A 12,397-nucleotide genomic window follows, 5' to 3' on the forward strand; every position below is an offset into this window, starting at 1 on the left:
GGATAATTGATTACTCCTTTGTCATCTCTTGTATATATATATATATATATATATATATATATATACGTCCCCTGCCCAATTCAGGATCACATCATATAAGTACACTGCGACACAATTTCTTTTCCTCAACAGGCCTTGCCCTGTTTAACATTGTCCCAAAACTGATCAAAGAAGAAAGGATCCCATCACCTTTAAACGGAGTCTGGATAAATTTCTTCAAGGAATACCAGATAAGCCACTCATACCTGGATACAACTCACTCAACAAGAACTCACTACTTGAATAGACCATGATAATACAAAACTTGACTTAAAAGAGGATTTAGATAATACTATCAGGTGGTGCTATTAATTTAGATATGGCCTGGACCAATATTTGGTCGAAATATATCTAAGTTTATCTAAGTTTATATATATATATATATATATATATATATATATATATATATATATATATGTATGTATGTATGTATGTATGTATGTATGTACGTATATATATTTACGTGTGTGTATCTGTGTTTGTCCTCCCACCATTACTTGACATCTGGTGTTGGTGTGTTTACATACCTGTAACTTAGCAGTTCAGCAAAAGGGAATGAGAGAAGATATACTAGGCTTACAAAGAATAAGTCCGGGGGTCAATTTCTTTGACTAAAACAAAAACCCTTCCAGGCAGTGCTCCAGCATGGCTGCATTCAAATGACTGAAACATGTAAAAGAAAAATAGAATAAAAGAATATCTATCTATCCATCTATCTATCTATCTATCTATCTATCTATCCATCTCTGTCGATATATATATATATATATATATATATATATATATATGCATACGCACATATACACATACACATGTACACACATGCTTGCTGGCATCAATACATACATAGGTACCTAAGTACATGCTTGTATACATATCAGCATACCCATATTTATCTATCAATTTCCCACAGATTCACAAATGCAGAAAGCTGCAGATACATGATACACAGCTCCACCAGAATTATAGAAACGCAGAAGCAATAACTCACAATTCATTCAACCCACCCCACCAGCAAACCACCGAACCAGCAAGCTACTTGTATCTACCTCACAGATATAAATAAATAGCCTGTTTCTAATGACAATTGATGATCAACATTATTCTCTTTTTCTCTTTCTCTTTCTCTTTGTTTTTCTTTCTTTCTCTCTTGTGCTCTCTCTCTCTCATTTCATCCTATTCTCTATATCTCTCTCCTTCTCTCTCCCTCTCATTTATCAGAGAGGCCATTGTCAAATATTTAATGCTAAAACCAATATAGAAATAGCTCGATAAAAACCATAATAACAACAACAACAACAACAACAACAACAAAAACAACACTAAATCATTTGGCCAGATTTTCCTATTTCAGACATCTACCACAGCCAATTTGTACTGAGTAACCTTGAGACATAATCAGAGGTTTTTGGTTAGCCTGATATTGTGCGTATGTGCATGTGACTTTGTGTGTGCACACGTGTCGTGTGTCTGTATGTAAGTGTGCATGTGTATGCATGTGTCAGAGAAAGAGAGAGAGAGAGAGTGGGGGAGTAGAGTGAGGCGGGGAGAGAGAATGAGGTGAGATGTGGGGGAGGAGGCTGTCTTTCTGTGAATCCAAAAGGGAGTCAGTCAGAGCCGATGATCAGTTGTCTATGATTAGAGTGTGACAAATAAGCTCCCCTCAGTAATATTTTTACCTTTGTTCTTCTTCATCAATAGTGCTTGCTGCTTTAACTGGTGTTTAAAGTAAATGGCTAGAGCAGTGATAAAAACACGCCTGCTTCATTTGCTCACTACTTACAACAACCACTGTTGTACACCTCCAGAGACTTCTCTGCTCTTCTCTTTTCTTTTCCTTCTACCTCTCTTTTAATAACCCCCACACCCGCCTGCCCACCCACCAATTCTTTACTTTCTCCCTCTCTCATTCCTTCCTTTTGTGTGTGTGTGTGTGTGTGTGTGTGTGTGGGTCTCTCTCTCTCTCTCTCTCTCTCTCTCTCTCTCTCTCTCTTCTTCTTCTTCTATTAACCACTCATTTGCTCTCTAGATACATGTGCATATGCATACGTACACACACACACATGAAAGTCTATCTATATATATATATATGTATATATGTATATATATAAATATATATATATATATATATATATATATATATATATATATATACACACACACACACACACATATATATATATATAGATATAGATACACACATATGTATATACATATATACATATATATATATATATATATACACATATGTATATACATATACATATATATATATATATATATATGTAGATATATATATATATATATATATATACATATACATATATATATATATATATATATATATATATATATATATGTAGGGTAAATATATATGTATACACATACTAACACAAACATGCATATGTATGTATATGTTTCAGCGCACATGTTTGTGTGTGTATTTGTAACATATTTATCTATCTCCCTTAGCACACATATATTTTGATGATACTAAAAAAAAAATGGAAACAAAAACAATAAAAACAACAGAAAAACAAAAAACAAAATGCTGAGAAACATAAACAGACAAAAAAAACAACAACAACAACAAGAAAATAAATCAAGATTTGGCATCATTGACATGTACCAATAGTTTTGCTATCTGCCTTTGCATTCAAAAGCATCAATGTCTAATGTAATTTTTATATATCAAAAGGCTTCAGTTACTGTAAGTCCTTGTGGTGCATTTGTGATTACTGGGCTGGAAAAACAATGTAATGCAAAATTTTTGTCTGACTAATGTTAAAGACAAAAACCATAATGAAATCAGACAAAAAAAAAAATAATATAAGAAAAATAACATGGTAGAGGCACAGCATATTCCACCTTCCCCTGCCATGCATACACACCATAATAAAAAAGAATTGAACACAAATATTATATACATACATATATATATATATATATATATATATATATATATACGTATATATATATATATATATATATATATATATATATATATATACATATATATATACATATATATATATATATGTATATATACATATATATGTATGTATTTATATATATATATGTATATATGTGTATATATATATATGTATATATATATATGTGTATATATATATATATATATGTATATATATGTATGTATATATATACATATAATTATATCTATCCATCTATCTATCTATCTATCTATCTATCTATCTATCTATCTATCTATCTATCAATCTATCAATCTATCTATCTATCTATATATATATATGTTCATGTATGTATGTATATATATGTATGTATACCAAAACTAACTAATCAATCAATCAATTGAAACAAGCCATTTTGGAAGAGTTATTTATTTTTCTTTTTTCATTTTCATTTTAAAGTACTCAGATGCCCATTGTGAGATGTCATTCCTTTATTATAATCATTATTATTATTATTATTATTATTATTATTATTAGTGTTATTGTTGTATTTGTGTGAGTGTTTTCGTTCTTTTCTGAATGTCTTGAAATGAATAGGGTCCGTCCCTTCACTTATCACAAAGCAGTTTATATTGTTGTCAAAGGCCAAAGCCCAGTGGAACAAACATTTGGCTTCCTTACCCACCTCATCTGCTCTCACCCCCTTACATGTACTAACTTAATTCAATCCATAACACTTGCTTGGTTTATGTCCATTTTCCATCAAATCATATTTTTTTCTACTCAACAGTCTTCAGCATTCAACATTCTATTTCTATCACACTTCTCTTCCTTCCCAGTTGTTTGTGTTGTTTGTGCATTACCTTTTCTTCCTTTCACCTGAATTATCATCATCATCATCATAATCGTCATCATTGTTGTCATTTTTCTATTGCTACCATGTCATTGTTTTTTCTTTTTTTTTTTTAATATTCATATTTCTATTATCGTTGCTCTTTTTTTTGTGCTTCCTGTTTTGTCTAGTGTAGAACCAGGTCCAAATTATTGGCCTGAAGTGCAATTTCAAAGATGTCACTTGACTGACAGTAGTCTCTGTACTATGTGATAGGCTATTCCCAGTCATGTGATCTCAACTGCATTTGATTGTAGTAATGCTGTTGCCTCGAATATGTTGGTGAAATTCTCCTGTCTTTTCTTCATGAAACATAGAGCTTCGATGTCTGCTGACATTATTTTAGGTCTTTGTACACCACATTCTATTGATTTCATTCTCCAGATTACACTAAATCTTTACTCTAGACAGGTTGGCATCTTGCAATCACTCTTTGCATCTCACTGCTTACAGTCTGAGTTCAAATCTTACTAAGGTTAACTTTGCTTTTCATCCTTTCAGGGTTGATAAAATAAGCACCAGCTGCATACTGGGGCTGATGTAATTGACTATCCTCCTCCTTTCAAGAATTGCTAGCCTTATGCAAGAATTTGAAAACATTGTTGTTGTTGTTTCTTCTGCTGCTGCTGTTGTTGCCGCTGCTATTATTGTTGTTGTTGGTGTTGTTGTTGTTGCTGTTTTGTTGTTTTGGTTTAAAAAAAAAATCAAGTCATTCTTGACACACAGTCACCAACTTTAGCCTTTGTTACAAACCTTCAACTCTTAATATTTTATTCTCTTCTTTATTTACACATTGTAATATGCTGTAATTTTCTTGTCAAAATAAATGAATTGAAGTTCAAAATCAAAATTAAAATTATAAACCATGACTTGCCAACAATTTCCCATAGATTTATGCAACTTAAAGATGAAATGAATTTGTCATCTGATTTCCTGAAATTCAATGTTTTAATTCTTTCTTTCATATATTTTTCTGCATATTTATTGCAATTTTTAAAGTGACAGGTGAACTGGTAGAGTTGTTAGAGCTGCAGATACAATTCATTATGGCATTTCCTCCAGGTTTCTGTGCTTGCAGTTCAAGTCCTATCAATGTCAACTTTGTTACTTTGGAATCAATAAATAAAATACCAGTCCAGAGTAATAACTCAGCAGAATTGTTAGAACATTAGATACAGGGATGGACTAAATGAAACAATAGTAAGATAGAAAGTAATGCTTATTTTTGTATGCTTCCATTTTATTACTTCCGCCTTAGTAAAGGCGGAGATATTGTTTTCAGTCGTGTTTGTTTGTTTGTTTGTCCATGGACAAGATATCTCAAGAACCACTGGATGGATTTGGATGAAACTTTCAGGGATGTTTGGTCTCATGACAGGCACAAACTGATTAGATTTTGGGATCAATCCTATACTGGACAAGGATTCAGGATTATTTTTGCTGTTTGTTTTTACTTAATTTTTGAGAGCAGTTGGGTTCATTTTTAGTATTCTTGTTTGTGAGAGCAGTCGAGTTTATTTCAGATATTCTCATTTTAAAAATCATCTCTGGCTAATCATTGAGAGGATGTTGGTGTTGCCTTGACAGAGGTTTGTGCTCTCTGAGTGCTCTTGTTTATATTTGAAATGTTTTCTACTTTTTTTAAATGCAAAGCCTTTGATCAAATCCTCACTATGTCACCATGGATACTTTGAAATTATATTTCCAATCATATGAACCACTCCAAATATTATTTTAGCAAGTTTAAAGTGTTTTTTTTTCATGCTGTAAACCATTTACCATATTTGAGGTGCCTCACTTCCCTTGATGCACTAAGCGTGTGCATCTGATCTGTCTTTGCGTTCTGAGTTCAAATCTCATTAAGATCTTCTTTGTTTTCCACTCTTGATGGGGGTTGATAAATAAAGTTCCATTCCAGGATAATAGATTAGCAAAAGTTTTAGAGTCAGATGAGATGTTTCACAGTATTTCATCTGTTGAGATCAATTTTGCCTTTCATCTATAGTAGATTGCTTCCTGGAATCAACCTTACAGCATCCCTGTTTGAAAATGAATTTTTATTTGGCTAATAGTATCATATTTAATAGTATCATATTTAATAACTTTATCACATCTAATTATAAACCACCCACAAAGATAACTGACATGCTTGTTGATATATATTACAACCAATCACATTGTATAGCAACTGTGATAGACATTAGGTGGCATCTAGGAAATTGCTTTAATATTCTGCCAAAAGAAGGTTTCAGGCAGTTCACCATTATTTCATATAAGGCTTTGATTCTATCTCTCACTGATCATCATCATCATCTTCATCATTGTCTTAATGTCCAATTTTCCATGTTTGCATTGGTGACACAGAGTTTATTGAGACACATTTTCTATGGCTGAGTGCACTTCTGTCACCAACCCTCACCTGCTTCCAGACGAGTAATATTTTTCCATTGCCATTGTTTTTGCAGAATTCTGGAAATGAATGACGTTCATTTACAACAATCATTCATGCCAAGACAAGGAAATGCAGACATATATGTGCTGCATATACATACATACATACATACATGCATACCTCCCTGCTGCATATATATATATATATATATACAAACACACACACACATACATATATATACATATGCATATGCGCATGCACACTGACACACAAGCATGCATACAAAAAGAATGCAATTCTGATAACAGACAGAGTCAATGCCTGTTGAAAAGGTTGCAAGTTGTAATGAAAATTGTAGTAAAAATAAATAAGTAAATGAGTGGAAATTGGTGAGTGTGTTAAATTAATAAGGCAGTAAAAGAGAATGACTCTCTCCAGATACAATATATATGTATATGTGTATATATATGTTTATATGTATGTATATATGTATATATGAGTGTATGTATGTGCATATGTATACATATATACATACATATTTACATATATATATATATATATATATATATATACATACATACATATATATATATATATATATATAGATAGATAGATAGATAGATAGATAGATATATGTATATGTGTATATATACATATATATATATACATCCATATATATATATATATATATATATATATATATATATATATATATATATATATATATATATATATATATATATACATATATATATATATATATATTTACATATATATATTTACATATTCACATATACACATACACTCACACATATTGAGATGGTAAAAAAGTTTGTAGCGTTTTCCATTTAGTGTTGTTTAATCACATGATCTGTTTTATCAGGTGACAGGAACATATGACATCCATTCAATATATATTTTTTGAAAGAGGAAATCTCAATACATTTTATTATTTGAATTTTGTGTGGATTATTTACTTCTATTGTTCTCACAATAAAATTGATAATGAAGGAAAATGAAATAGATTTTCGCCATTAAATGCACTTTTATTTCCAGAAAGCAAAAATTGGAGATGGTGTTATAGCTGAAAGTACTGTTTGAAAGTGGTTTGCCAGGTTTAGAAAATTTTGACCTGGAAGACCAAGAATGTTCCAGCAGGCCTACAGTCATTGATAAGATCAAATTGAGATGTTGATAAAAACATAATCCATATCACATAATGCAAGACATTGTAGAAATTCTCCATGCATCTCATGTGAGCATTATAAAGCATTTTTAAAATATTTGGTTATGTGAATTTCTATGAAGCTTGGGTAACAATAAAAAAACTTAATAGAACACATTTCCATCTGCGATTCTCTGCTCAGACGAAACAAAATTGATCTATTTTTCAAAAGAATGATCATAGGTGATGAGAAATAGATTATTTACAACAACATAAAATGAAATAAATCCTGGGAAAAACGAGATGACCTACCTTTAGTCTCTCCAAAAGTTGGTCTGTATCCAAAGAAAGTGATGCTCTGTATCTGGTGGGATTGGAAGGGCATTGTGAATGATGAGCTACTTCCACAAACTCAGATGTTAAACTGAGACTGCTTTGTTTTCAATTAGACTGATTACAGTTGATAAAAACATCCTGAATTAACCAACCAAAAGTGTGTCGTCATACATCAGGAGAACACTAGACTGCATGTTTCTTTGTAGACAAGGGAGAAATTGGTGCAGCTTGGATGGGAAGTTCTACCCTACCCACTGTACTCACCTAACCTTGCACCTTCCGATTATTATGTATTCCAATCCCTGCAAAATTCTCTTAATTGGAAGAATTTCAGTCCTTTAAAAGAGTATAAAATGTACTTAGATCAGTCCATGACACAGAAAGATGCACAGTTCTGGGAGGATGGGATCATGAAGCTGCCTCAAAGATGGCAAAAGGTAGCAGAAGAAAATGGGAAATATGTGGTTGAGTAAAGGTATGTACAACTGTCTAAATATTGTAAATATATTTTACTTAAAAAATGCTACCAACTTTTTTTACCAACCCAATATATATGTATATATATGTGTGAGAGAAAGAAAGAGAGAGAGGGAGACGTACACACATAAGTAAGTCCATAAGGTACAAAACAAGGTGGAAAATGCCACTTGAATACCAAAGGTAGAGTAAAATACTATTTTATTGAAGCCAAAAAATATAACACAAACTTATCCAGAGTTTTATATAACCATTCATCAAACAGTTGGGATAATATGCACTAGTAACGAAATTTTTTAGAGAGAGAGAGGGATACAGAAAATATATGGAATAAGACTCAAGCTGTGACAATTAGAAGCATGAGTGAAGATTCTACAATCAACTATATCAAACAACATAACAAATGTAGCGTCTAAAAGGTCGTCAATCTACCGTTGTATTTTAAGGAACATGTTTTACATAGAAATAGTTTGACTCATTTTTAAGCAAGTTATTTCAAAATAAGAATCATGCTATAATGATACATAGAATCATGCAAACTCCTATTATAATTTATTTACCCTCTATCTCTGATTTAGATTTCATTTTAGTTTATTACAGGTGAAAGATAATCTGGTTTTCTATACAGAGAAGAATTTGAAGTATACTGGCATTAAGAATTCAATTTCTCTATCTTGTACTTTCTACAGCATCATTTTTGTTTCTTAAAATCAAAAGCATGTCTACTTGAATTTGACACCAAGTTAACTCATAAGATGTGTTTAATTATACTGTAGTTTTTAGCAACAACATTATAAGTTAAAAGATTTGAATGTCATTTTGGACATGTTTCAGTAGACATTTTCTTAAAGCAGCACTTCCTTTGAATATATTATTACTCTATTAAATTTGCTCACAGAGCCTTGATCTTCTATTCTAGCCCTGAACTGCTCAAAGCCTTACGAGTGGATTTGGTAGATAGAAATTGAAAAAATTCCCATTGAATATGTATATACATATACATAAATATTTGTGTATGTGTGTGTATGCACACATCTGTGCATACTCTTATCTTAACATTATGTGAGGATTGTAAACAAGCATCACTCTCATACAAGTGACATTGTTTGTTTTCAGTCTTCCACAAAAAAAAACATGTGTGCGCATGGGGAAATACCTTGCTGCTTAGAAACAGGTGAAAGTTGGTGACAGTAAGAGCATCCTGCCATAGAGAACTGGCCTCAACAAATTCTGTCTGACCCATGCAAATATGGAAAAGTGGACATTAAAATGATGATGATGTTGATGATGATGATAGTGATGATGATGATGATGACAACGATGACAGCGACGACAATAATGATACCGCCATCACTGACAATGACTATGATGATGAAATGATTACAGACCTTTGGTTTTGCAGATTGGTAAGCATTATTAAGTGTCCACATTAAAAATGCCAGTCATTTGAAAGGTCGTGAAGGGGGTTTTCATGTTTTTTCTTCAGGGGATAATTATTTTACTTCAATATGTAAAATGAGAAAATGAATTACTGACCAAATTCTTAAATAGAATCTTTTACTTGTTTCAGTCATTAAGTCGTGACCATGTTGGGGCACCATGTTGGGGCACCATGTTGGGGCACCATGTTGGGGCACCATGTTGGGGCACCATGCTGAAGTATGTTATTCAAACGAATTGACCCCAGTACTTATTACTTTTTAAACCTGGTGTTTATTCTATTAGTCTTTTTTGTTGAACCTCTAAGTTACAGGGATATAAACACACCAACTTCAGTTGTCAAGTGGTGGTGGGTGGGGGAACAAACAAATACACAAGGAAAAACACACACCCACACCTACACACACACACATATATATACACATATATATAAATATATATATATTGATATATATATATGTACATGTGGATGAAGGTATGTACATACATGTACATATATATGCATATACTCATATATTGTTTGTATCATGACAGAACGCACGCGTTAACCTTTATACAGTAAGTTTTAACTATTTTTCTAACACAACTCTCTCTGTCTCTATATCTATCTCCCCCTCTCATTCTTCCCTCTACTGTTCTTCGCCTCTCCTTGTCACTACTATCTCTCTCTCTCCCTCTATCTCTTGTTGCTCGTCCTTCGCCTCTCACCATTACTACTACTATCTCTCTCCCTCTCTACCTCTCGTTGCTCACTTTTATTCTATTTCCTCCCCTTCTTCTCCCTCTGCTACTCTTTCTCTTTACACAGCCCTGGTCACGTGTGTCTGGCTGCTATTTCTTTTCGTTCTTGGATTCCTCAAGCTCGCACGTACTTCTTTGCTCCTCCTGTTTGTGCTTCACAGCGTTCAATACATACACACTTCACATCTTGCTGTACAGCTTTTTGGTTTGTTTATTCACCGTTTCGTTTTCCTGTCTTGTTTTCCGTCCGCCACTACCCTCCACGAAAAAAATTTAATTTGTGTTTGTGGGAAGAACCGTTTCAACGATGCGTACTGCCTTAATTCTTCGAAACGCCAGTGTTTTAATGGTGGCAGCTGATGAAGGAGATGTTTCTATGTGGCTTGCTTGTTTGTTGTACCTTGTTTATCATTTTGTCCATGTTCTTTTGCCACGTCATGTACCCAGTTATGTATCTATATGTACATGTGGATGAAGGTATGTACATACATGTACATATATATGCATATACTCATATATTGTTTATATATATATATATACTGCCTGCCCACTTTCTACTGACCATTGTCCACAACCACTCCCAAATTATTTCTGCTACTAATTCCTTCCACAACGTTAAATGACACACACACACACACACGGACCCACGCGCACACACACATACTTACCTCCCTCTTGCACTCTCCTGTCTTAGAAAGAACTTTTCTTCCACCCTTTCCCTTCCGGCCATTCCACAATGTAACCTCTTGGATATCGTTGGTGATTTTTTCTTCCTCCATTTTTCCATTCTTTGGACTTTCTTTGTTTCCGACGAAGAGCTACGCTCGAAACGTCAAATTCTCTGTCTTTCCTTTCCTGAGCATCCAGTAACACGATCTGTATCACGTCCTCACGTTGTTGTTTATTGTTGTTGTTTTTTTGTCTTTTTCCTTTTTTGAACCTATATATATATATATAAAAAATCAAAATAAGCAACACGGATTTCAAAGATGATTGCAATACACACGTTTCATGCTACTCCATTTATTTAAGTAATGCGAGCATTACATTAAATGCAATATGAAGAGCAATCTTCAGCTGCACGAAAATGTAGAAAATTACAGTAGAATAGACATATTATAATTGTGGCAACATTTCAAATCCAAGTGGGAGAAAGAATATATAAAAGTCCAAGTGGGAGGAAGAATACATGAATCCATCTTGACATAGCCGAGTCTATATATATATATATATATATATATATATATATATATATATATATATATATATATATACAGGGTTGGCCAAAAGTCACCCAACAGTACATCAAAATTCCATAAACACTATCTGTAATTCTGTATTGACTTGAATGGAAAAATATGTCGCTCAAGAAGGACTTCAGTTTGAACAATTTTCATGATGTTTCATATTTATCAAATTCATTCAGTTGTTTATAAGATAAATATATCTTGGAATTAGATGGTTTTCATTTACTATCTGGTGACTTTTGGTGAACCCTGCATGCACACACACACACACACACACACACACACACACACACACACACACACACACACACACACACATACAGGCATATTAATTCCTTATGTACTTTGTACTTCTATATGTAAACCATGTTGGCAAAATAACATAGTCTGCCATAGACACCTGTGCTTTGGTTCTTTCTTTCTTTTTCTTTTCTCCCTTTTTTTGTCACTTTTGCTATGAATTAAATTAATGAATGAATTCAACGGGATACACCGTCTGCAAGTAGTTGGGTTCAGCATATTATCCTCCATTTTCTAATTGTTACATAAATTTTGGGTAAAACCTCCACTTTTACCCGCTCCCATTGATTGCACCTAGTATAGCACTAGTGTAGCAATAATTGGGTACCCTCCCAGCAGTATACTGGATAGATACTATCCCTTAGTGGGTTGAACCCCCAACCCCTAACTCTCTCACGTTATATATATATATATATATATATATATATATATATATAT

General features: G+C 32.8%; 1 long non-coding RNA gene across 1 annotated transcript in view; it reads right to left on the minus strand.

Annotated features, from left to right (window-relative positions):
• Nucleotides 1-1,836, minus strand: part of LOC149133773 (uncharacterized) — a 25,491-nt gene extending 23,655 nt beyond the window's left edge. Inside the window, exon 1 of the long non-coding RNA XR_016243301.1 lies at nt 1,719-1,836. This is a non-coding gene — a long non-coding RNA (uncharacterized LOC149133773). The remainder of the gene's footprint in view (nt 1-1,718) is intronic.
• Nucleotides 1,837-12,397: the final 10,561 nt, after the last annotated feature.

This window comes from Octopus bimaculoides, chromosome 10 (genome assembly GCF_046866305.1).
Source record: "Octopus bimaculoides isolate indiv1 chromosome 10, ASM4686630v1, whole genome shotgun sequence".
Taxonomy (NCBI): domain Eukaryota; kingdom Metazoa; phylum Mollusca; class Cephalopoda; order Octopoda; family Octopodidae; genus Octopus; species Octopus bimaculoides.